We start from the raw sequence: 25,775 nt of genomic DNA on the forward strand, positions 1-25,775 counted from the left end.
AATGCAACAAATTATGAACAGGGCTTAAGCCTCAGCTCTGAATTCTTGCCTTTGTAAGTTTGTCTCTCATGCTTGTGGAGCTGCTGATTTTACAAGATGCACAGAGATGCTGCGGCTTGTGCATTTGTGAATATCATCAAGCCCTAGAGACGGAATCTTTTCTAAAGCTCAAGTTTGACATTTTTCAAAATGTATCTCTCCCCTTCTGTTGTGCTACTTTTTTAACCCTATGCAAAGAATGTAAGGAATAACATTAGATTCTTTGGATCTGATTTCAGGAGATTTCTGTAATAATGTATCAACATGGAAGATTTTATTTGTTGATACTTCATGTGAGGTCATGCTGTACTGTGATCATGCTTTAAAACACTCTGGAATAGAAAATTCAATGATTATGTTAATGAGAAATATAAACCAGTTGTATTTTTAGGAAAAGCAGATGAAATGCTTATATTACCAATGAACATAGAAATATAGGGCAGGAAGGAACCTCAAGAAGTCAAGTCCATCCTCTTGTGGGAGGAAGGATCAAGTAAATTTAGACCATCCCAGACAGGTGTTTGTCCAACCTGTCCTTAAAAACCTCCAGTAGGAGAGATTCTGCAACCTCCTTTGGAAGCTTATTCAATAACTTAACTGCACTTATAGTTAGAAAGTTTTTTCTAATATCTAACCTAAATCTCCTTTGCTGTAGATTAAGCCCATTACTTCCTTGCGAAGTAGAGGACCTACACTTTCATTTATCTTTCTCTTGCTTCTCATGTATGTAAATAACCTCTCTTTATTGCCTTTTATGTCCCTTGCTAAGTGTAACTCATTTTGTGTCTTAGCTTCTCTGATTTTGTCTGGACATGCTTGTGCTATTCTTTTGTACTCCTCCTTAGCAATTCGTCCATGTTTTCACTTTTTGTAGGATTCCTTTCTGATTCGCTATCATTTCATTGTCATTTCACCCAAATTGCCTTTCACCTTCAGATTCACAACCAATTCCTCCCAGTTTGTCAGAATCAATTCTAAAATGGCTGTTGTCCTGGTTTCTTCCTCCACTTTCTGAAACAGAAAACTGTCTCCAATACGTTCCAAGAACTCACTGGAAATTTTGTGTTTTTCCATAGTACTTTTCCAACAAATGTCCAGGTAGTTAAAGTCCCCCATTACGACCAGGTCTTGTGTTTTGGCTATTTCTGCTATTTTTTCTAGAAATGCCTCATCCACCTCCTCTTCCTGATTTGGTGGGCTATGCAATAAGCTGTATGATTTCATGAAGACTTTGAGACTGGTCTCAAATTTTAGGGGGAGTTGAGAAACATGTCTAGTTTCACACATACATAGGTCACCAGGAAAATTCTAGCTTGCTGGGTGAAGGATTTTGAGATTTCACAGCCACAATTCTGTGTAGTGGCGGCATTGTCAGACTGTAGCCATACTAACTCAGAGCCAGATTCTGACATCCTGACTCTGTTGAATAGTATCTTATTCCACTAATCCCATAGTAGTCAACAGGGCTATCCCAGGAGAAAGGGACTATTCAAGGGGAGAATCTGATCTTTACTCTATGCCGGAAACAAAAGTTGTAGTTTATTTACAAAGAGAATAATTATTGTAGTCATTTATTTTGCCACCTACTTACGACTTACACCTCCATTAATATAAAAATATCATCTTTAAAAGAGAAAATATTATAAATCAGACTGCTGGCTTGTCTGTGTACCCCTGCTCTTCATGCCCATACAAAAGTCCCCAGGTCAGAGCTTGTCTTGGGTCCATCACTCTTTAGTTATGTAATGAAGCACGGAGACAATCTCATTTTACTCTCCCACTCTAAATCTAGATTCTGGAACATTATCAGATTCAAAGAGATGGTCCAAATCTGTTTCTACCAATCCAAATAGTGAATTAGGGAAGAGAAGAGCCTTATAAATAAAGCAGGTCAATATTTATTGGCCAAATTCTGCTCGCTCTTACAGTGGTACCAGCGGTTTAAATGACAGCAGCATGTATAGTCAAGATTCACAGATTTTAAAGCCAAACACAACTTTCTTTATTGTAGCTTTGAAATTGTTTACTGTGTGTGCATGTGTCTGTCTGTCTATCTTGTAAAGCAATTTAAAAAAAAACCTTAAACATAATGTAGTACCTCAATGGGTTATTAATGAAGCCACTTCAAAGGAAAACATGGAAATATGCTCAGGATCAGGTAAAAAAGTAAATACTGATCTCTGATTGATTAGCTGTATGATAATAAGAAATGTCCTACAAGCAAATGTAACTTACTATCTGCTGGAATTCAGTGGGAATTTTGCCTTTAACTTCCACAGAAGTAAGCTCAAATCTCACATGTTTGAAACTTTGAAATATATGATTCCTGGAACCAGAGGTTCACATCTCAGCATCTTAGCTCTTCATTTTTCTGAGGTAGACAAAATGAGTACCATGCAGTTTAGCATGTTGGTGAAATGAGTCCTTATAAACTGTGTGTGTGTGTGTGTGAGAGAGAGAGAGAGATTGATTCAGTGGCATAAGAGGTGAGTGTTTATCCTCATGCCTGGACCAGAATTTCTGCTCACAGTTTGTTGGGTCCTGCCACACTCTGCCCCGTGGCTGTTTTTTCAGTGGCTCTTTATGGCACATATCTGTAAACAATGTGGAACCTTCTGGGATGCAAGGAACTATGTCAATAAATAGAGAGTGACACTATTTAAATTACTCTTTGTTTACATGAGGACTCTCTGTTCTTAGCATACACAAGTGCTGTAGTCTGGAGAAGCAGAGGGAAGATCATTTATGTTAGTTATAAATATGGCTACATGAAACATATTTTTCTCAACTTGATGCTTTAACAGTGGGTCCTGTTATTTTTTCAAACTGAAACAAAATCACTGGCCTGTGGTTGCCAGAGAGAGACTCTCAGAGCTTTTGAATTCTCAGAGCTTTTGAGCTCTCAGAGCTTTTGAATTCAAAAGAGAGGTTTTACTGTGCTCCAGCAAACCAAATTATTCAGCAAGTCCCTGCCTTCAAGAAGTAATATATAACACCTTGTTTTGTTCCTCCGTTCAGAAGGCACTGTCACTGTTGTACACCAGTATTTAAAAAAAAGACTATAATTCATATGCAAACGAAGAGAGGGGGTATTTCATGATTTCATAATATAATGTTGAAACGCTTTGAGCGTGAGCTGGAAGGAGGTGTGAAACAGTGCTTCAGAAACAGACAGATATTTGTGTAATCAGCCTTTATGGATTGCCAGTTCAGAATAATAACATATAAAAAGCCCCAACTTACCTCATCTGCCTGGTACAGCCAAGGCATAAATAAAAGAGAACAATGGAATTACTATTACTCACTCACTGAGCCCCAGCTACATCACTGTATTCTTTATAATTGCTGGCAAGAAGATTAATGTTTTGTTAAATATCAGAGTAAGGTCACAAGGGGGCTTGCAGGGCTGTCTAAACATCTAGTCTTTAAACTCTTTTTTTTTTCCCCTTCACGGAAATGAACTTATAGCGTTTCCTCTAATTATGGTGATTTTTATGTTTGTGTTTGAAAGGTGGCCTGCAAAGATGCAGGCTCAGACAGCCCAAAAAATAGACACTGGTATTGATCATTCAAAGGTTAATATGATTTAATCAATATGTGGATAGACAGGTGGTGATTTTTGTGTCACTCTTGCATTCAGACCTTGGAGTTGCATTTTGTCTGCCATCTGTCCGTGCCCAGAGAGGCTCCCAGCCAGGAGGCCCCCACCTACTGGAGTCACTCAGGTCTACATTCAAAGTAGGGAAATCTTTTCAGCACTAGTGTTGTCGTCGTTGTGATAATCTGTGTTGTTTTCAGTTTCCAAACAATCCCTGTGTCTATTATATGGAAGTTCATGACCCTGGGACAATCAAGGCTCAGTATGAAAATCTCATCGTTTTGTAAATTGAAGAGACGTGTAGTCTCTGTATCTGCAGTATCATGTGCATAGTACATGCAACATTAGGTTGAGCATTCCATATCAAATTCCACATCACTGGAGTGACATACCACTTTCTGAGATTTCTTCAAAATGCCGTTTGGAAAACTCTCCTTTCTTTCACCCATCATGAAGTTTAAGGCCTCCCTTCTGCATCACAACAGTCTCCCTTCTCAGGTTAGATGGGACTAGTCTAGATGGGACTGCCTGCTGAAGCCATCAGTGTAACTATTTTATGACCTCAGGATGGTTGCAGCCAGAGTTATGAGGCTGGAGCAAATCAACCACGCTCGATTCATCTGGTGTGCAAAGAGTTTGTTCTGAGAATCATACTTGCGTATAGCCAAAACAAGCATTGGGAGCATGACCCTGAGAAAAAGTCTAGAGAGCACGCTTTTGGGTAGAGTGCTGGCTGAAACAGGCTTGAAACTGAAAGCAAAGAAACTGTCTCCTGCTGTTTAATTCCTACTGTGTTCAGAGGAACAGGACTTTATGTACATTCATTGTAAATCAATAGGATTGTATCAAAGAAATACCTGACTCCATCATCAATTTCCTCTCCTAACGGAAACAACCCACAAGACCCTGAATATTGCTTAACCACTCAGGTCAAATGGGGTACAGTATTCTGCGACACAAGTCTTCTCATTGGTTTGTGAATGCTCAGAGCAGATACCCTATATACTCTGAAGTTTAGCTAGTTAAAGGAGAATTTGGACAAAGGTATGGGGAGTCCTCTTCAACTACCAAGCTTGAGCATAAGATTCAGCACATTTAGTTGTCTTAAATTCTGTCGTTTAGTTTATTACCAGTCATCCACAGAGAACATCCTACTGTTTACCCAGCATGTCTGATATTGTCTTGAAAAAGTTACGTAGTGGTAGCGTTGGGGAGCAGTGATAATTCTCTTTAACAAAAATGGGCATTACTGTGCTTATTTTTTTACCGTGTTATGGATACCTCATAGTTCACTTTGACTTTCCTCTATAGCCAAGTGATACAAGGTCAGAGCTGTTGGGAAAAGACAAATTAGGCTTCTAACGACGTTTAGACAATAACAGTGCTAGGATATTAGGAGAGTTTACTATGTTAGCTGTACCTTGGCTATTTAGAATTCTACAGCAAACAGTTTTAGAAAATACAGTAGAAATATTAAGGGTTCAGGCTTTTAGCTCTGCAAGTCCCTATTTCTGTCCCTGTTTTTGTGGACCAAGATAGTGGCTGTCAAATAAGTGGCACAGAGGAGGATCTGTAATACTCACCAATGGGTTACAGACACACGAGAGGAGCAGGGCCCACTAAGAACCACTGATGCTAAAGATGAACCTAACACACACCAGCATCATGAGTTTGAAAGTGTAATTTGATACATTCCAAGTAGGAAAGATTGTTACCAAGGAGTAAAGAGAAAAGAAAAAATAGGGTGAAAATTGAGCAGAGTGATAAACGAATACAGAGAAATCATGAAAACGGAGTGGAGAAAGGGAGAGGATAACCAATACCGTATGTTGCATGTAGGGTGGCACAACGCGGTGTCCTGTTTTTGGAGGGCTGTGAATTGGGAATGTTTTTTTTTCCTATTTTTGACAGATAGCTTAGGTTTCCCTTTTGCAAAACAAACAACCAAAAAAAATCATTTTTTAAAACATTGAATCGTTCTTGTGAGGTGAGGGAACTGTCATCCTTGGCCCCTTTAAGGGGAAGTAGGGCTGCCCCACCTGGCTCAGTGGTTTGAGCGTTGGCCTGCTAAACCCAGGGTTGTGAGTTTAAACCTTGAGGGGGCCATTTAGGGATCTGGGGAAAAAATTGGGGATTGGTCCTGCTTAGAGCAGGAGGTTGGACTAGATGACCTCCTGAGGTCCCTTCCAACCCTCATATTCTATGATGCTATGATTTTTATGCTCAGGATGTCTAGTTTTAAGATGTTGCCACCGTTTGCATGGTGTCATTGATTCAGCAGACAAGTCTTCACAGACAATGATGCATTGTGGTTTTTCAATCCCAGAGGTGATGATACTGGGGAAATGCAGTTTACTGTAAGACTCAAGATACTTTCGTTTTTTAGTGGTTTTAGCAGTACAGGTGGCCATTATTTTCAGGAGAAAGTTTGCGCTTGTGTGTCTGACTGTTAATTAATAAAGTACTTGTTCAGCTGCTAAAGAATCATGCCCTCTGATGTTGTCTCAGTCCCAGGGCCAGCCATAGGAAAAATGGCGCCCTGGGCAAACATCTATTTGGCGCCCTTTCTTTGGAGGTGGAGTAGGGCTGGAGGTGGAGTGGAGTTTAGGGTGGAGCTGGGCTGGAGGAGCTTGGGGCTCTGAGGGCTGCACATGGTGGTGATGGGTGCTCACAACCAAGCGCCTGGCCAGGCTCACAGTGGGTGGCGGGGCTCAGGGCTGACAACCCTATGTGTGGCAGGGCTGGGGGTTAACAACCTTGTGCCTGACGGATCTCCTGGCTGATAATCCTCTACTTGACTGGGCTCCACCTGACAACCCCAGTACAGGGGTCAGGGCTCACAGAGTCCTGGATGCCCTAGCTCAGGGCTCACAGCCCCGCTCCTGGCCAGGGTTGGGGTCTGGGCTCGCAGCCCCATGGGGGGTTGGAGTTGGGGCTCACAGCCCCGTGCCTGGCCGGAGCTTGCAGCCCTGCTCCTGGCCAGGGTTGGGGTCTGGGCTCGCAGCCCCATGGGGGCTCGGAGTTGGGGCCTCAGCCCCACATGGGGGTCAGAGTTGGGGCTCACAGTCCCTCTCCTGGCCAGGGTTGGGACTCACAGCCCTGCAGCCCCACACGCAGGTGCGGGGTCAACGCTCGCAGCTCCACAGGGGGGTTGGGGTCAGGGCTTGCGGTTGCAGTCCAGCACAGGGCTTGAGACTCGTGGCTCGCAGCCCTGCTCCTGGCCATAGTTGGGGTCGGAGCTCACAGCCCCGCAGCCCCACGTGGGTGTCAGAGCTCACAGCCATGCACCACTTTTGGGATCGGGGCTCGCAGCCCGGCATGAGTTGGGGCTTGTGGCTCGCAGCCTTGTGCCAGGGTCAGGGCTTGTGACCCCTGTGTAACTGGGTCAAAACCCCTCATTTGAGAACGAATGACCTAGACAATATCCATATTTTTCATCCATCTCTAACTGACTGTGTCAGTATTAAATGGTATTACCAGGACCTAGGGCCAATCATAGGAAGTAAGAAAGGGATCTAGAGAAGGGACCAGATATTTATGGTCAGATATAAAAAGCTTTTATGCTCAACTTACCCCACTGATAAGGTGATGTTGCTTATGATTAATCATAAGTATTTGGGACGTATCCTCAGCTAATGTAAATTGGCATAATTCATTAAAGAAAAAGAAGTATGTCAATTTATACCAGCTGGCTCAGTCCTCTTTTTAGTAACAGTAACAAGTAGAATGTAAGGCAAGGCCTAATGGGAAAACAGGACTCAGTGGCCTTCTGAATTTTTCTCTCCTAGCAAAGGCCATTTTTTCAGAAAAACAGTTGCTTTATGGCTGGAGTCCACCTCATTACCTGCAGAAAGTCACTTGTTAACAATTAAATATTAATCCAGTGGCTCTGAAGTCCAAACCTCAGCAGCACTTGAAAGGAACTAGAATGTCTACTGACCTGAAGTTGTTTGTACTTAGCCAAAAGCTTGGTTGGTTGGTCGCACTCCCCTGAGAAGTTTGAACATATCCACAGCTTTGTATGTTTCTCATGCCATAATTACATGTCACCCCCCCCCCGCTTTTCTCAATATGATTCTTCTAGTAAGGCATGCTAAAGCCCAACCTGTGTGGGGAAGATAAAGGAAATAGAGAACGGGGGCTAGTTTCAGGAAGCAGGTCCAGCTCCTTCATTCTTTTTCAGCATTGACAGTGTAGATTAAGCCAGTATCCTCAGTCCAGTCTCAAGAGCCTCAATCCAGTACACAAAGGAGGCCCAATTATGTTTTTAGACCATCATTCTTTGAGAATATGTAATAATGCAAAAACGATACCAAAAAAAACCCATTTTTTTGTCAGTCCAGGTCATATTTGGCCTCAATATTTACATAGCCCTAGGTGCTCCTGTCTCCTCATGGAGATCATCTACCAAATGCTGTTTACCATCCCTGTTTGTGTGGGCTTGTTTGGAGCAGTTTCTTTAAGCATTTTGTCCCCTAAAAATCTGAAGACCTATGTGAAGAGCCAGAACCCAGAATCTGACAAATATCAAAGTAGGCTTGAGTCAAGCCAACCCAGCTAAGATTTTCAAACATTCACCCATACCCTTAACCTGGGCACTAGAAATTTTGCTGGCTTCTGGTTAAACATTGTCTTAACCATCCACCCCACTCTGCAGAGCTTGATACTCCTTCCCTTGAGTCTTCACGGGAGCCATGTAGGACCATTACCATACATTCCATAAGGGTCTCTGGGTGGCAGAGCCAGCAGTAGGCATAAGCAGCCTAAGCAATTGTTTAGGGCCGCAAGCAGCTCAAGGTGCGCTCTTATTCACTTTTTATTATCTGTTGTGTGTGGAGAGAGGGGAAGCAAAAAATGATCCTGGTTAGGGCCCCCAGTGGGCCAGTGCCACCTCTTCTGGGTGGGTAGGGACCAGCTTGACTTCCTGCTTCACACAGAGCACCAGAGGCAAACACTGAGAAACCCGAAATTAGAGACCACTTTTAAAAATGTGTTCAAAGTCACAGAGCAAGGCAGTAGCAAAGTCAGGAATAGAGCTCAGCTTTCCTGATGCCTAGTCCCAAGCTATAACCACTCAACATGCTGCCTCCCTACAAAAGCCATATTCTTAAAATGGCCAGATATGCACATTGTGTGTTGTGTACCTTCCAAAATAAATAGCGTTATGATCATTGTTTTTTTAGTGACCAGCATTTTTCATTGACTGAAGATAAAAAATGGGCTGGCGAAAAGGACAAAGAAGTGACCAGTGTATTAAAGTATTAAGCAATAAGCCATTTTAAAATAGAGGTACGCCATTAATAATGTGGAGATAAAGTGACGCAGTGTGGAGGCACAACACGCATAATAAATGGGAGAGTGTCTATTGATACATTTATGTCATGAGTAGGAGATAAATAAGGTGAAAGAAACAGCCCTGGCAGTCATTCATTAAAGACATATGACATGTATTAGATCTTCAAGAGTCAACAGACTTTCCAGGTTAAGGTCTCATAAAGGATATTAACATATATGCCAAACAAGAACGTGAAATTAATCTGAGTTGACTGCAAAGAGCTTTTTCCCAAAGAGCTGAATTGTGGGGCTCCATCCCAGATAGCCATGGGAGAACACGGTGGTGGTACCCATCTGTTGACCCATTCAGCTCATCTTACAGTACCATGCTGAGTTTATCACCTTATTCATTCGGGCAGATGTGACATCATCTCTTATGGATCTGGTCCAGTCATGCTCTGTTGCAGTTAAATCAAATCAGTGCAAAGGACCAGCAGGGAGCCTGGAAGGAGGCAGTAACTGAGAGTGGGCAAATTTACCTATGAACTATTTCTATGAACTTGGGCTGAAAACAGAAGGGAGTAAGTCTGTGGATAAGAGGGACAGAGTAGGAACGTGCTTTATCTTGCAAGTATATTGAATATACAGTTCAAATCAGTAATTGTGACTTAATACATATAATGCTTTTCCATTAGCATCGCCTGAAGTATTTTATAAAGAATTAATTCAGCCTTGCAGCATTAGTTGAGCTTCATTTTTATAGATGGGTAAACTCAGGCACAAAGAGGTTTAGTGCCCAAGTCTGTGAGAAAGATCAGAATAGAAACTAAAGTCAATGGGGCAAGAGTTTCACCCCAAGAGTTTCCTTGTCTAACCACTAGACCACAATGCCTTCCTGGCTCTACCCCAGTGCTGGTTTCAGATAGCCAATGTGCAGTTCCTTGAAGAGTGTGCACATCTGAGTTACCACTTAGATACTTGTTTAACTTTAACTTAAAGAACATTGGGGGTATGTCACACACCTGCTGGGAGAGAGTCTTGCAGCGTAGGTCAACAGACTCGTGCTAGCAAGGCTTGAGCTAGCATGCTAAAAATAGCTGGAGAGCCCTTGCTTTGATGTTCAGGCTCAGGCTCTGAAGCCCTTTCTCCTCCCTGGTCTTCAGAGACTGAATACCAGTCCAAGCTGGAACAGTCACGTTGCTATTTTTAGCACGCTATATTTGACAAGTCTTCCAAACTAGGCTGCAAGACTCAGGGACCCTAAAACTGGGGTCAGCCTAGCTAGATTGCTCATGGTGTAAAAAATTCACCCCATCCTCCACCCTCCGAGAGACTCGTTAAGTCAACTTAAGTGTAGACATCAGTAGGTCGACGGAAGAATTCCTCTGACTGCCTCTTGAAGAGGTGGATTTACTATAGCGCTGGAAGAAGCCCTTCTGTTGCTGTAGTAAGTGTCTGTGCTTCAGTGACACTGCAGCTGCACCACTGTGGTGTTTCTAGTGTAGACATACCCTTACTCTCAGCAACGGAATAGACATACCCTGAAGGACCAGGTCTTAATCCTCTAAGCTACTTAAAGGATTCTTAAAATAAGCAAAAAGAAGGTTAAAATGCCATCAGACTTGCTTGCCGGGAAATGGGCTTTAGCATGATGGAGACACCACCATAGTTAAGGATGAGCTATGTTTTGCACTTACCTGAGAATATATTAAGAGGTGAGCATTCTAAAAGCCTTGATTATATTGTAAGACAGCGAGGAAATCTGACTCCCTCTTCTCAAATGCTTTGTTGGGAGGTTCAGCAGCTGGTCCTTTAATTAGACTAAGCCAATATTAATTCAAGTTGTATATACCAAAAATAAACCTTGAAGCATATGTGTTGGAAAATAAACAATGAAGTTTCTGAGGTTATGGGCATTGCCTAGACATAGAATTTACAGCACTTATCGTTAAGATTCCATGTTAGTGTTTCAGAGTAACAGCCGTGTTAGTCTGTATTCGCAAAAAGAAAAGGAGTACTTGTGGCACCTTAGAGACTAACCAATTTATTTGAGCATGAGCTTTCGTGAGCTACAGCTCACTTCATCAGGTGCATACCGTGGAAACTGCAGAAGACATTATATACACACAGAGACCATGAAACAATACCTCCTCACACCCCACTCTCCTGCTGGTAATAGTTTATCTAAAGTGATCATCAAGTTGGGCCATTTCCAGCACAAATCCAGGTTTTCTCACCCTCCGCCCCCCCCCCCCACACAAACTCACTCTCCTGCTGGTAATAGCCCATCGAAAGTGACAACTCTCTTCACAATGTGTATGATAATCAAGGTGGGCCATTTCCTGCACAAATCCAGGTTCTCTCACTCCCTCACCCCCCTCCAAAAACCACACACACAAACTCACTCTCCTGCTGGTAATAACTTATCCAAAGTGACCACTCTCCCTACAATGTGCATGATAATCAAGGTGGGCCATTTCCAGCACAAATCCAGGTTTTCTCACCCCACCCCCACCCCCATACACACACAAACTCACTCTCCTGCTGGTAATAGCTCATCCAAACTGACCACTCTCCAAGTTTAAATCCAAGTTTAACCAGAACATCGGGGGGGGGGGGGGGGTAGGAAAAAACAAGGGGAAATAGGCTACCTTGCATAATGACTTAGCCACTCCCAGTCTCTATTTAAGCCTAAATTAATAGTATCCAATTTGCAAATGAATTCCAATTCAGCAGTTTCTCGCTGGAGTCTGGATTTGAAGTTTTTTTGTTTTAAGATAGCAACCTTCATGTCTGTGATTGCGTGACCAGAGAGATTGAAGTGTTCTCTGACTGGTTTATGAATGTTATAATTCTTGACATCTGATTTGTGTCCATTTATTCTTTTACGTAGAGACTGTCCAGTTTGACCAATATAAATGGCAGAGGAGCATTGCTGGCACATGAATTGTATGGAGACCCTTTATCCTCAGCAGAGTGTGTGCACTTCCAAGGGCAGAAAATGGCTTTAAGTATATGCATTACCTGTCACTGTATTGTATCATTGTACAGTAGTCTGGATATTCTTCTTTTGGATTTTAGATTGCTATTTATTATGTAGCTAGTGTGCCAAGGGTACAATTTTCAAAAGCGTCAAAATTACCATTGTCAAAAATGATGTAGGCACATAGGAGCCCCCAAGTCTCACAGAAAGTCAGTATGATGTAGGTTCCTAATTCATTTACCCCAAATGCCTCCAAAAGGCATGTGTCAGATAACCTAATGGGAAAATATATAACTGAGTATGTCCTCACCTTTCTGAACACATAATAAATATAGACTAGAATAAGTGGAATTTTTAAAAGGCTTGGATCCAGGGTGGAATTCTGAAAGGGAAATTCAGAACTGCCCTTCCACAAAGATGAGTGTGGTCTGGATTTCGTTAAGTCATAACTGCTCTTGGATTGTGATCCTGCAAATAGATGAGCAGGAATAAACTTTTATTTTAGTTGCAAGACAGGTTAGACAGCTTTTATACCTTTGAAGAACATTCAGAGGGACACTGTGACAGACCCAGAAATACCACAGGCCTCAGGTTTCCAAAGGCCATCATGTTACTTGATTCATAAGGTCAAACTTTACAACCCAGTTATTACTATAGATAATAATTCTTTCTGAGACATTTTATCTATTTAATCTTTCCTGTATTTGAATCTGAAAACTTCCTTTGATGATTTAATGCTGTTTTAAAAAAAGACATATTCAATTACTTATGGACTATTACAATCATACAAAATAAAGATATTGTTAAATGTAGTCAGAAATCACAGATCACTACAAATATTTCATATCTGTTACTTTTCAGTTCACAGCTGAAAGACTATGCTAGGATTCGAACAACTAAACAGAGCACAGCCATTGTTTTCCCTAAATAAAACTCTGCCTCTGAAAAGCACATCTAATTGTGGAATTAAACATGTCATGATTTTCCTCCCATTTGCACCATTAACTCAAATGGAGTTACTCTGGATTTACACCAATGTAAGGGTTTGATCCTAGCCACACTGACGTTAAGGAGTCTTTCCATTGATTTCTATGGCCTTTGGATCAGGCTGTGAGAGGGGAGAATGAGCGTTAAAAGAAAATACACTTCAAATAAGATCTTGAAGATTACTGGCTTCTGCTCTGAATGAGGTTCCAAGGCACGTTTTTGAGAACTAGACACTTAGCTCTTACCTCACCTTGCGTTTGTTGTACACTGATATAATTCCATTGATCTCAATATAGTTATTCCTGATTTAAACCACTATACATGAGAATGATGCTCTAGACTCGGGGCTTGCCCCAGTGTCCTTGGTCAAAAATTCTCTTCTCCAACACTTTTACATTCATTGGCCAGTGTGTGGTTGGTTGCTGCCTATGAGGTGGTTGTATTCAGCGGTGCTGGATGTAAAGTTGCAAATCATGGTGGAATCTGTTTGAATTAAAAAGCTTTATTTTTATTTATTTTATTTTGAATTTATATAATGTCTGTCACGGACACACCAGCTGCACAACAATGCCAAATTTTAAAACACTCCAAAATAATCCAAATGCATATTATGTTGATAATATTATTGTTATTTACACTTAAACGACAGCTATTAGGTTTGTGAACCAAATCATCTAAAATACTCAAGCGTACCGAGAACAAGCTAAACAGCAAAGAGACAAAGTAGATCGTTAACCACACAAAAAAGGGCATTCTCAGCACTGTGAAAGTCAGCTTTGTTTTCTCTCCTAAATTCAGGTGCTCAGGACTGCCTCCAAAATCACAGGACAGTAGGGTGCTATCTCTCTCTGCTGCAAATATGAACATGATAGGGGTAAAAAACCAAATCAAAATCCTCAGGCACTGCAATTTCCCTTGGTAAAGAAGTATGATGGAAAGTCAGAATGAAAGTAGCCAAGGAGGTTGTACTTGAGGGAAGCTGGTGCTAGTGCATTCAGAACTTTGCTGAGCTAAAGGAAATTGGAGACAGGCAATAGAATTAGCAAATGTGGGTAGACAGAGTGACCATTTTATCAGAAAGGAGGCAACAGAAGTTTGAGTGAGGCTGGTAAATATGCGGTGGATGTAAAGGTCAACATGCAAATAGTCAATGACATGAGTCAGGGCTACCAGAATAAGCCAGCAATGCCTTTTTACCTTTTCCAGTGTTCCTTTAGTCCAGTGGGACTTGGAACCACCTCAGATCCCCAGCCATTTTGCCGCCAACCTTTGATCGCCCACACCCAGGGGGCTCTAGCATTTGTTAGAGGATAAATTTAAAGAGAAAGGAGGGCAGTTTAGATTACTGGGAGCACACGCTGGAGGGTGCGAATATTTAGAGGCAGCTAAGAGACCATGACATTGTCTTCCCAAACAGGGAAGTGAAAAAGAAGAACTTAGCTTTTAATTATTTTCTCGTTGCTGAGTGAAAACAAGCTGTGTCCCTGCTTTGACTGTGTGCCCTCCATGCCACCTATACCTCCCTTAAGTAAATCTCAGTGGTAGGCAGACTCCAAACTTCTGATTATCATTTCCACACTTCCATTATATCTATTTGGTAGAGGTTTTGTGTTTTATTTCTTTTTCCCATTAGAGTTTGTGTCTTTGTTTATATGTGTATTTATTTGTGTTTTCCTCAGACTGCTTTGAATGTCATTGGGAAGTTAAAGAAGACATATAGCATCTTCTAAAGAAATGCAGTAAAAGATAATATAGCATATTTCTTTCATGGGTGCGTGTATTAATTCTTGCTTACATAAGAAAATACAGAAAACAAATTGTAAACAAGGAGGAATTTGGAATCAGATTATGCATGAATAATGATACACAGTCTCATCTCAGATGTAAACAAAAAAAAATCTAGTTTTACTGCCCAGGGTTTTAAGAAACATTTTTCTTTTTCAAGGGAAATTACTCCGAATGTAATAAAAACATGCTTTTCAAAATAAATGGATTAATTTACCTTTTGGCGCATGAAAAATAAATAATAGTAAATAACGCACTTAGCGCTAAGAGGAAGATAGATATTTCATACAGAGATGTCTTGGGGATCTAGACCGTGGCTTTATGATACCCATGTCTGTTTCCTTTATGTCTTCTTCAATACTTGCAACCCTTCCCCACTTACTGTTGCTCATTCAAAACTCATTGAAGTTTATGGAAAGCCCTCATTTATTTCAGTGGGACTCTGTTATTGTGATTCTGCTCCCACTGATTTTCAATGAGAATTTGATTGTGTTCTATACTCTGGAGGAAGAATAAGGCTACAAATGTTGCATTCCAACTAACCCTTAGCTTCAGTAATTTTCTGACTAAGCCATTTCAGGCCTGGCTAGGAGATCTGATTATGAATGTGATGAACCAGGAGAGCACAGGACCGAAGACTGTAACAAGAGGCATAATTCCAGTAAGGATATTTTTTAAAACACCAGTTTTATTTATAGTTCTCCCTTTCCACTGTTTGGTACGATATAGGGACAACTACTTCAGAACTTTGTCTTCTAGGCTAAAACAAGCACAGTATATTTGGATTGAATTTAGAATTGAATGTGTGTGTGTATGTATTGACAAAAGATTATTTCGTTACTGGGACTACTCAGATGAGTAAAGTTACGGACATGTTTGCAGGCTTGTGCTCTTAATCTGCCGCCCTAATCTGGCTGCACCCACAATCCTAATAAAGTTTAATGAATATTAAATGTTTATAGGCAGCCAAATAGGGTTACATGTTCCCAGTGGTCATTACCACCTTCCAAAATAGTAGTGAGATTAGGGCACATCAGGATGGTAAGGAGCAGCAGTATGCAATATATCAGGGGTGGCCAACCTGTGGCTTCAGAGCCATATGCGGCTCTTCAGAAGTTAATATGTGGCTCCTTGTATAGGCACCGACTCCAGGGCTGGAGCTACAGGCGCCAACTTTCCAATGTGCGGGGGGTGCTCACTGCTCAACCCCTGGCTCTGCCCCAGGCCCTGCCCCGTTTCCATCCCCTCCTTTGAGCCTGCCATGCCCTCACTCCTCTCCCCCCCCTCCCCTAGAGTCTCCTGCATGCCATGAAACAGCTGATCAGTTGGTGCGGGGAGGGAGGGGGAGGGGGAGGCACTGATTGGTGGGGCTGCCGGTGTGCGGGAAGGGGAGCTGATGTATTACTGTGGCTCTCTGGTAATGTACATTGGTAAATTCTGGCTCCTTCTCAGGCTCAGATTGGCCACCCCTGCAATATATTGTACATTATTTTCTTTTACTGCCAATGAAAATGCTTAAAAATGCAAAAATAACCCTGTTCTAGCACAGTATAAAACAAGGTCATACAGAGTGCATGTTATGTAAAAACATCTAGATTAATGCCCAGCTGTAATTCTTTGTGATTTCATATTTAGGCTGCCAACAAAGGAAGCAGGTCTGCTGTAGATAGGTACATTCATGCTAATAGAAGCTGAGAAGAAACCCATGTGCTAAGCAACTTTCCTGCTCTCCTTCAAATCATTCACCAAAACTGCTTCCTTTAGTGTCTTCCTAGTGCCAGCTGACTCACTTGGCTACTCCAAATACAATTTTAAAATAAAATAAAATACACATTTTAAAATGGCCATAAACAAAGTAGAACTAACATTACAAAACCAGGTAACCCCTTGCTTCTGTTGTCCTCATCTAACCCTTGTCATGTGTGTCATGCAGCTACTCCTATCTGTCATGTTTACTCCTGGGAGTAAGGCTTCCAGATTGGAGCCCATAAGCCACAACCCAGGGAAGGCAAGCAAGAGACTGGTCCTGTGAATAAATTTACTCATATGCTTAACACTCTGCAGGATCAGGTGTTGTAAACTCTATGCGAGAGGATCCAGGTTCTCTTTTTATTAGTCTGTAAAGTGCCCTTTACTTCTACAGCATGATATAAATAACTAATAACTCCATCACCCATTTTGGGATTAAGCAGGCCTTTTAAATAGGCCTAATATTAATAAATAAAAATAAATCTTGATTCTAATTTGATCTCTAATGAGCTCCGTTTCCTGCTTTGCCAGTATTTTTAAGCTGCATTGCAATTGCAGGATTATCTTCCCTGCCTGGCTGTTTTTCAAGGGGGCCCTGATCAACCCAGTGGAATTTTTTATTCAGTTAGGTGCTTCAGTCAGCTCAGCACATCATCTTTGATTATGGTTCTCCCCATCTGCTTCTCTGCCCTTCACATAGTTGGGCTACTGCAATTCTGAGAGCCTTCTCCTCTGCAGAACCCTCCTATGTGGAATAGCCTTCCTGTGGGGATCTGCCTTATCAACTCTCCACCTGCAGAAGGACACTGAAGCACAAGTCCGGGATCCAGGAGTTCCAGAGCTCTAATTCCAGCTCTGACACTGACTCCCACCTTAACCAAGTCATTTAACCTTCCTGCCTCAGTTTCCCTGTCTGGAAAAAGTTTAAATAATATATTATAACCGAATATTCTACCTCCTTACACGGATGTCGTGCAAATTAGTAAAATAATATTTGTACAGCGGTTTGAAGATGCAAAGCATTGCATAAGTGCTCATTATTGCCTACATTTATTTTCATGCCTCAGTTGAAACACCTTTTCTTTTCCTCTTTGCCTCTACTACTTAATTTCTCTTTCACTCTGCTATTAACTCTCTAGCTGTATTATTTAACTCTGTAAAGGATCCCGGGATACAATTTCTATGAAAGCTGCTATGCAAATTATATTATACAACATTGTTATGGGATACCTCTGTTCAATGTTCTCTCATCTGCTGGCATAATGACAGCTTCTCTCTTATCCTATGTGCAGGCTTATTCATTCAGGGGTGGAAGTATAGTTTGATTGTTAAGGCATTTGCTGAGAACTCAGAAGGTCTGGGTCCTGTTCCTGGCTCTGTTACCGACTTTCTGTTTGACATTGGGCAAATAATTTTACTTCTCTGTGCCTTTGTTCCCCGTCTGTAAAATCTTAAATGGTTTAATTGAATTTTTATTGCCTTTCAAAATGGTTCCTCGGTCCCAATTGAGGATGATCTATCTTTAGTGATGTCACTTTATATCTTTATTTCTAAAATATGCTTTCTTCCACCAAGGCATGCAGATGCTTTACAGCACAATAAACTCCATTGCTAAAAATGCACTAAAACATTTTTCCAAAAACCAACCCACTTCCCCCTTTTAAATTAACCATTAAAGTCAATACTTGCTTCATCAAAGTCAATGGGAGGTTTGCCATTGACTTCAATAAAGGCAGGATTTCATCCCAGGATTCCTGTTCTGATTTTCAAAAAGAACAGGAGGACTTGTGGCACCTTTGAGACTAACAAATTTATTTGGGCATAAGCTTTTGTGGGCTAAAGCCCACTTCATCAGATGCATGCAGTGGAAAATACAGTTGGAAGAGAACATGAAAAAATGGGTGTTGCCATATCAACTCTAATGAGACTAATCAATTAAGGTGGGCTATTATCATCAGGAGAAAAAAAACTTTTGTAGTGATAATCAGGATGGTTCATTTCAAACAGTTGACAAGAAGGTGTGAGTAACAGTAGGGAGGAAATTAGCATGGGAAAATACTTTTTACTTTGTATAATGACCCATCCACTCCCAGTCTTTATTCAATTTAATGGTGTCCATTAAATGGTGTCCTAAATTAATGGTGTCCAGTTTGCAAATTAATTCCAGTTCTGCAGTTTCTCGTTGGAGTCTGTTTTTGAAGTTTTTTTATTGAAGAATTGCGACTTCTAGGTCTGTAATTGAGTGATTTGCTCTTTCTCTTCAGTATTGGGAGGACACGGAGGAAGAGAGCCATCTCCTGTTGATTACTTCTATCCAGCAGCAAGACCTCTGTCTTCCTAGGGCTCAGGACATGTTAGCTCCAGTTTATCTACTTGCCAGTATCATGCAAGCATTTCTTCAAGCGCAGGTATTATGCAGTTGTCTCATCAGCTTAATTTATGATACTGTGCCCCTTAGAAATTACTTAGGAAGGAGACCACATATGAAAAAGATGGCTATTAAGGTAGATCTTTGGGGGATGCCTCATTTCAAATACTGTGGTGATAATGAAACCCACACGCCATCTGGGTGTGGTGTTCTGTCCCATCTAGTGACACCGAGACCACATAGAGAGAGAGAAAATGAGTCTGCTCTACAGCTTTAGCTAACAGGCAGTTGGCTTTTATCTCATGTGGTAGAGTAGAGGCTCACGCAGTAAGCTCCAGAGGCCCCAAGTTTGATCCCATCCAGGGTTTGTTGGCGTTACAAAAGCACCCAGTTTCTAACAGTTCTGTAAATGGGCTATAAAAATCGATATTCTACAGCTGGCGTTTGTTCCTGAGGCATATGCTGGTGTCATATATTAACTTACTGTTTCAGGGACCAATAGATGTCATGTATAGGCAGACTCCACATCCTGCTCTCCAGACATGTGCACACGCACATTGAGTTACTGTCCAAAACTCACCACGTGGAGTGGGACGGGGAATTCCTTTACGCTCAGTTTTCAGAATATGTAAACTGGAGCCCAAGCTTCCCCTTCAGAGTGCTCTTTTTGCAGATTTTCTACAGAGGATCCACCGTGTCACTCTGTTCCTTCCTTTTGCAGGTGGAATGTGCAAACTCTTTTCAGTGTGGACAGGAACTAATGAGCCCTCCTCCTCTGACTGCTGACATGAATCAGCAGTATCATTTTTCATGGTCATAGCACCTGATATTGTTTCACGTGAGTATTCTTATTGGATCTAGATGAATACTACAAAAAAAAAATTTCCACCAATATTCATTCAAATTTGTAACATTATTTGCTTTATCTGTTTTTGTTCTTTTGTTGTTCACTTCTTACAAATATTTCAGCAAATGAATCTTCTACCTCAGCAAACATCAAACAAACATTATAGAATATCTTCAAGGAGCAAAGTTTGGATTTGTAATTTCAAGTATTCACCGAAGAAGCCTGATTCAAAGAGAGCTACATAGCCTGGAATAGAAATCTACCATGTTACCTCTGAGATCAATCAAAACAGTTCCACAACTGCTTTTGACCAAGTTAACATAACAAATGGGTTTAAAAAAAATCATGATCCCTTTGGGGTGAGCCTGAAAACAGAAAACTTAGGTGACTTGCTTATGAATTACTTGCCAAGTTCCAATTCTTGTCTTGATGAATGGCAATTAATTAGTGATCACAAAGGTTTCAGAGATAGGATTACATTTGGATAGGAACTTGAATGTTTGGATTCTTATCCCATTTTACAGACCGGTGAGTTGAGGCCCAGGGAGAGAGTGCCACACTGTGCCAAAACCAGGAAGGCAATTCAAGACTTCTTACCTTCCATCCCTACTCTTACAACTAGACACAATAGAACACTCTTAAACCACCATTCCGATCTTGAGATAGTTTTCTCTTTACTGAAAGCAGCACTGGAATTCCTTTAAGAAACCTATATTCTTAATATTCAGTGCCAATCTGCAGACCAAAGAGCTTTGGAGAATTGTGGATAAGCATCTGAAAATGTGCATGCCTATTCAATTCAGCCCTATGACATCTTTGAGGTTTCCACATCACTAGTATTTAGCTGCCTGAAGACTTGCCTTTCAAACTGAATGTTTTCAGGATTGAGCTGCAAAGGATTAAAGTAACTCATGAAGGGTCAGTATTACTGGACTTGTTTCCCCTTCACAGCATGTGATGATGCGGCATTCACAAGATAGTACTGTGAAGTCATCAATGAGAAAGGCCCATTTCCTTCTACAGTCCTTTTGAAGTCAAGAAAGATTGAAGGCTGCCAAATCTTTAGCCAAAACTGCAAGCCAAAGTTTCTTGTTATAAGAAAACACATAGAGAAATAAACAGTAAAAACTCATAGAGAAATAAACAGTAGAAAAAACACTCTTTCAGGCAGAACCCCCTGCTGAGCTTGTCTTCTCTTCTAGGTTTGTTGGCTATTAACATTCCAGAAAAGTCAGTCTAGAAATAAAAAAGACTCGGTAATAAGATCTCAGCACCACAGAGTCAAGCATCCACATACTAACTAATGCAAAGACACACAGAAAAGCAGAAACACACTTTTGAGGGCTTGGATTTTCAAAGTAGCCTAAGGGTATTAAGCACTCATTGAATTCCCTTAGGCTTCTTGGAAAGTTGCATCCTAAGTGCTTTCAGCACTACATTCACACACCATATAAATAGAGTAGGCTCAATAACAATCTTGCCCCCCTTGTTTTGTATTAGACTGAGATCTGACAATTAAAGAAACAAGTGAATATGCAGACGTTTATATTTTATTATGTATAAAATCCACTCATCTGATGGTCTGAGGGCATGTAAAATAATAATTAATACTAATACCCAGCATTCTTTGACAATGACAAATTGAAATGAACTCTGATCCTAGGAGAACAGGAGGACTTGTGGCACCTTAGAGACTAACAAATTTATTTGAGCATAAGCTTTCGTGAGCTACAGCCCACTTCATCGGATGCATTCAGTGGAAAATACAGTGGGGAGATTTATATACCTAGGATAAACTGAACCCGAATCTCCAATCTCCCTATGCCAAAGCCTAAGTGAATACATGTAATTTCCACTGTGACATAAAGGTAGACAGATTCTGACTCTGGAATTTCCTTCCATCAGAGCCTAGGACCTTCTTCAAATATCATCCAGCTTTCGTCCTGTAAAACCAATTGCAAGAGCAATAGGGTAATAGGTAGTTGTTCTGTGTCAGTCCAGGACTATTCCGTCAGTTTTTTCAATCAGAACGATCACTTTTAATAGATTGCCCCTAAGTATTTTGAGTGAATTCATGAACTATGTCCAGAGAAATACATCCTGCATTGTATAGAGCCCAGCCCAGCTCTGTGGGGCTCCTACCTAAAAAGGGTGGTGGTAGGGTCAAGCCAGCAGAGGACCATAGTGGATCCATTGTCACATCTCTTCCACTCTTACAGAAAATACGAGCCATCAAAAATACTGTAGGCTCAGGTCTGCATTCATTTAAATGTCTCAAAACCATAAGTGCTTCTGAGGGTAAGAGGAATACCCTGAAGCACCACTCCATGTCTCCTCCATCTCCCTTCTTTACTAAGATCTTTCATTAGCCTCCACTTGGTGTCACCTTGGCATCATCCATGGCCCTGAACTCTTCTTCTATATCTCCTAAGACTGCAAATCTACATATCATCTCCTTCACCACAAAGACAGATGTGAACCAAAGCCTGCAAACCAAGCACTCCCAAACTTTGGAAATGTTTGAAATCCAAACTGAGAACTGCATCCAAATCTTACAAATAGCCTTTATCTTCATAATGGATAAAACAGAAACCACATGGATTACATTTTGACCCCATGGAAATCAGAGGCAAAACTCCCATTCATTTCAATAGGGCCGGGATTTCACCCAGTATTTGGAAACCTTCAATTCTTTGGCGACTTTGAAAAGCAGATCCAGATGTGAATCCTAATTTGATGGCTTGTGTCCATCTCTAACTCTAACAAAGTCTTCTCCTTCAGTCTGTATTCTGCATAACTCATTCTCTTTAAATTCCTATTCCAGAGTAATGTGATTTCTCTAATCAATCTGCAAATTTAGGTGAGTTTCATACATCTGTCCAAGCACACTTTGAAGTTCTGCAATGCTAGTTCCTTAATCTTTGATAGCATAATTATTTAATTCTGAGACTTTAAGAAAAACTGCCACAAAAGATGGAATTATTTTTATTGCATTTCATTTTCAGTCATCTTTTTAAAGATCTGTCATTTATACAATGAAAAGAAAACTTTCTAAATTGAATCTAATTTATGAATTCCTTCTTTTCGGCATAATAGCACATTGTAAGTTAAAATGATGATTAAAAAGATCAAATATCTAAGAAGAGAAGAGGGGCTTTAAGCAGCATGGGTCTTGTTAGAAATTCTTGCAACCTGCCTGTACACAGCAGACATTATGGATTTTTTAGAGGGGGGGGAAATCCTTCTGGTTAGGAACTAACTATAACTAAATATGGAAGTGTGGAGAGAGCTCTGAGTATCTTTGTCTGACAAGGATAGGTGGGCGAAACATCTATTTTTCACTCGTGTGATTGCTAGAATGAAACTTGGTTTGTCACCAAACCAAGCCGTAACAATAATCTTTATGAGAAGAGAACATAAAACATGGGTTCTTCCTACCCACCCATGTGCAATCAAATACTAAGAAAACAATGAGGCAGCTGACACTGCATGTGTGGTGTAAGGTTGCAGCAGTGAGATGCACAGCCCCAATCCCCTCCCCATGTCTCCCCACAACAAAACAAACCTATGTTGTTGATTTTGGGTAACATTTTCAAAAGTGCCTGTGTGACTTAGGTGCCTAAATCCCATTGCCTTTCAAGGGAACTTAGGTGTATTGGAAGGTTTTACCCTGTATCTTTTAATCACAATAACTATGTGATACAAAGCAAACAAACTAAGCTGGAGCAAATGAAGTAGAATTAATAGCATTATGCTCACAACATGCCCATTGCCTGGGGGAAAAATACTGGTGGCTGATTTGATAATGCCACAGTCTCATCCTCATACCCATGCAAAATGCATCCATATGTTCCATCTCGAGACACAAGTATTTGGTGCAGTGGGGAAAGGACAAGAATGATGGAACCTCTGTTGTTTAAGGTTTATGTAGGGAAAATGTTTAGTCTGGAGAAGAGAAGATGGACGGAGGACATGACAACAGTCCTCAAGTATGTAAAAGGTTTTTATAAGGAGGAGGGTGATAAATTGTTCTTAACCACTGAGGCTAGGACAAGAAGCAGTGGGCTTAAATTGCAGCAAGGGAGGTTTAGGTTGGACATTAGGAAAAACTTCCTGTGAAGATAGTTAAGCACGGGTACAAATTATCTAGGGAGGTTGTGGAATCTCCATCATTGGAGGTTTTTAAGAACAAGTGACACAAAAATGTGTCAGGGGTGGTCTAGGTAATACTGAGTCCTCCTGCCATGAGTGCAGGGGACTGGACTAGAAGACCTCTCGAGGCCCCATCCAGTCCTCCATTTCTATGATTCTATGCCTTACATAATGCTATTGCTACATACTGTCCTGTTGCCCTTTATGCGGCTTTTGAATATCCCATCTCCCTGCATTTCTCCAATTCTCTCTCTATCTCATGCTTACTGGAAGCTGTCTGTCTATTTACTCCCCTACCTTAATCTGTTTTTCTTCTGCCATTTAAATGCAGAACTTTTTATCTTAGTATAGAATTTGCAAGAAAGATCTACAGTAGAAAAAAGAAAATAAACACACACACCCTTTTTCCCATCTGCAAGCCCCAGGATATTTAATGTGATTCACTAAGGAAAATTGTTGTAAGAAGTTTCAAAATGTCGTTGTGGTTCCAGTGACCTCAATCTAGATTTTATATTCCTCCACTCTGCAGAGATCACCCCGGAACTGGCTTACCAACCCTGGTAAGCTGACTGTAGATCTGTATAAACAAGAAAGCAGTCCCCCATTACACTAGTTAAAATAAATGTTGAATGGATTAATGCTTTTATTTTAATTACAATGTCTACATCAAACAACAGCTATTTTGCTGCTGATGTATCATGCTACAGTGTACGCAAAATTAGAAACAAACATGCGCCTATTAATAAGCACAGTTAGAAAAAGGAAAGAAATCATACTATTGTCTATTTGAATCACATTTTGGTGACTGTTTTCTTCCCCAAGATGCATAAAATAAGTTCTCCTTCCAGATTTTCTTAATAGCAGCGAACACAGGTAATTACAACTGAATACAAATATGATCACATTTGAGTGATGACTCTCTCTCTCTCTCTGAGCTGTTCCTTCTTTCCTCAGAATCCTGTGATGTTACTTTAAAGGTAGATCTACCCTGCACAAATCTTATGGCAGTATGTAGAGTACAGACACTGCATGCCCCCTTAGGAGGGGTATAAATAGCAGCGGACTCTTAAAAAACGGAGTGGACTCTTAAAAAAATAGCAAGTTGGACTCTTAAAAATGGAGGCATCTAAAACAAAGGCCACTTGGAAACATTTTGGCAAAAGCAAGCCAATCCCAGCTGAATTCATAGTGATATTAATGAAGATTCTGGAGCTCATTGTTCTCTGCTGAGTATTTAGTGGCTTGAAGTCCCCAGCAGAACTGGTACACAATGCAGTGGACAAGCCTAAACCCATATAACATGTACATTTGAAGATTCATCTGTGCAGAACTTCAGGTCACTAGTGAAACATGAAAGGTGAGTATAAACAAAAGATGCTGCAGCACCTGGCCTATTGATAAGTAAAGGATATGATATTTCTGTCACACATTTGAAACACAAGAAGAAAGGGGTGTCTTGGTTACTACTTACAGTAAACGTTTTTTAGAAAGAAACTGAACCAGGCCATCTGGATGCTTTCCAGCTTTTTCTTTGGCTGTACACTAGACTGGAGACAATTGAAAACCAATCTCTGGATGAAGCTTTAATATTTAGTTTTCATTCCAATGTCATAAACCTAGGCACATATCACCGCGCTTCTTGTAAAATTAGCACCCGCATTTGCATGTGTGTCTGACCTCAGGAGTGAGGCCATAGACTAAAATTTTCAAACTTGGGTGTCAAAATCTGAGTATCTACATGAATATTTAGGCAACTCTGACTTCACTGAGAGTTGAGGATATTCCAGAATCTCTGAAAATCAGGACACCTAAGTGTCTAAATATTGTTTTTAAATATGTATCCATCTTTAAACACCGAAGTTTGGAAAAGTTGTCTATTATATGTTACTAATGGTGAGAGCAAACCCTTCTATATCTCAAACTAGTGTGTGTGTTTCATACTAAATGTTCTAGAGGGAAGTGTTTATTATTCAGTGTTTCTCACATTTTCTTC

The 25,775-nt window shown here is 40.8% G+C and overlaps 1 long non-coding RNA gene across 1 annotated transcript in view; it reads left to right on the forward strand.

The window, feature by feature from the left end:
* LOC140896222 (uncharacterized) overlaps positions 1-12,005 on the forward strand; it is a 45,976-nt gene extending 33,971 nt beyond the window's left edge. The window contains exon 3 of the long non-coding RNA XR_012154469.1: positions 11,805-12,005. This is a non-coding gene — a long non-coding RNA (uncharacterized lncRNA). The remainder of the gene's footprint in view (positions 1-11,804) is intronic.
* The last annotated feature ends 13,770 nt before the right edge of the window (positions 12,006-25,775 follow it).

This window comes from Lepidochelys kempii, chromosome 12 (genome assembly GCF_965140265.1).
Source record: "Lepidochelys kempii isolate rLepKem1 chromosome 12, rLepKem1.hap2, whole genome shotgun sequence".
Classification (NCBI taxonomy): domain Eukaryota; kingdom Metazoa; phylum Chordata; order Testudines; family Cheloniidae; genus Lepidochelys; species Lepidochelys kempii.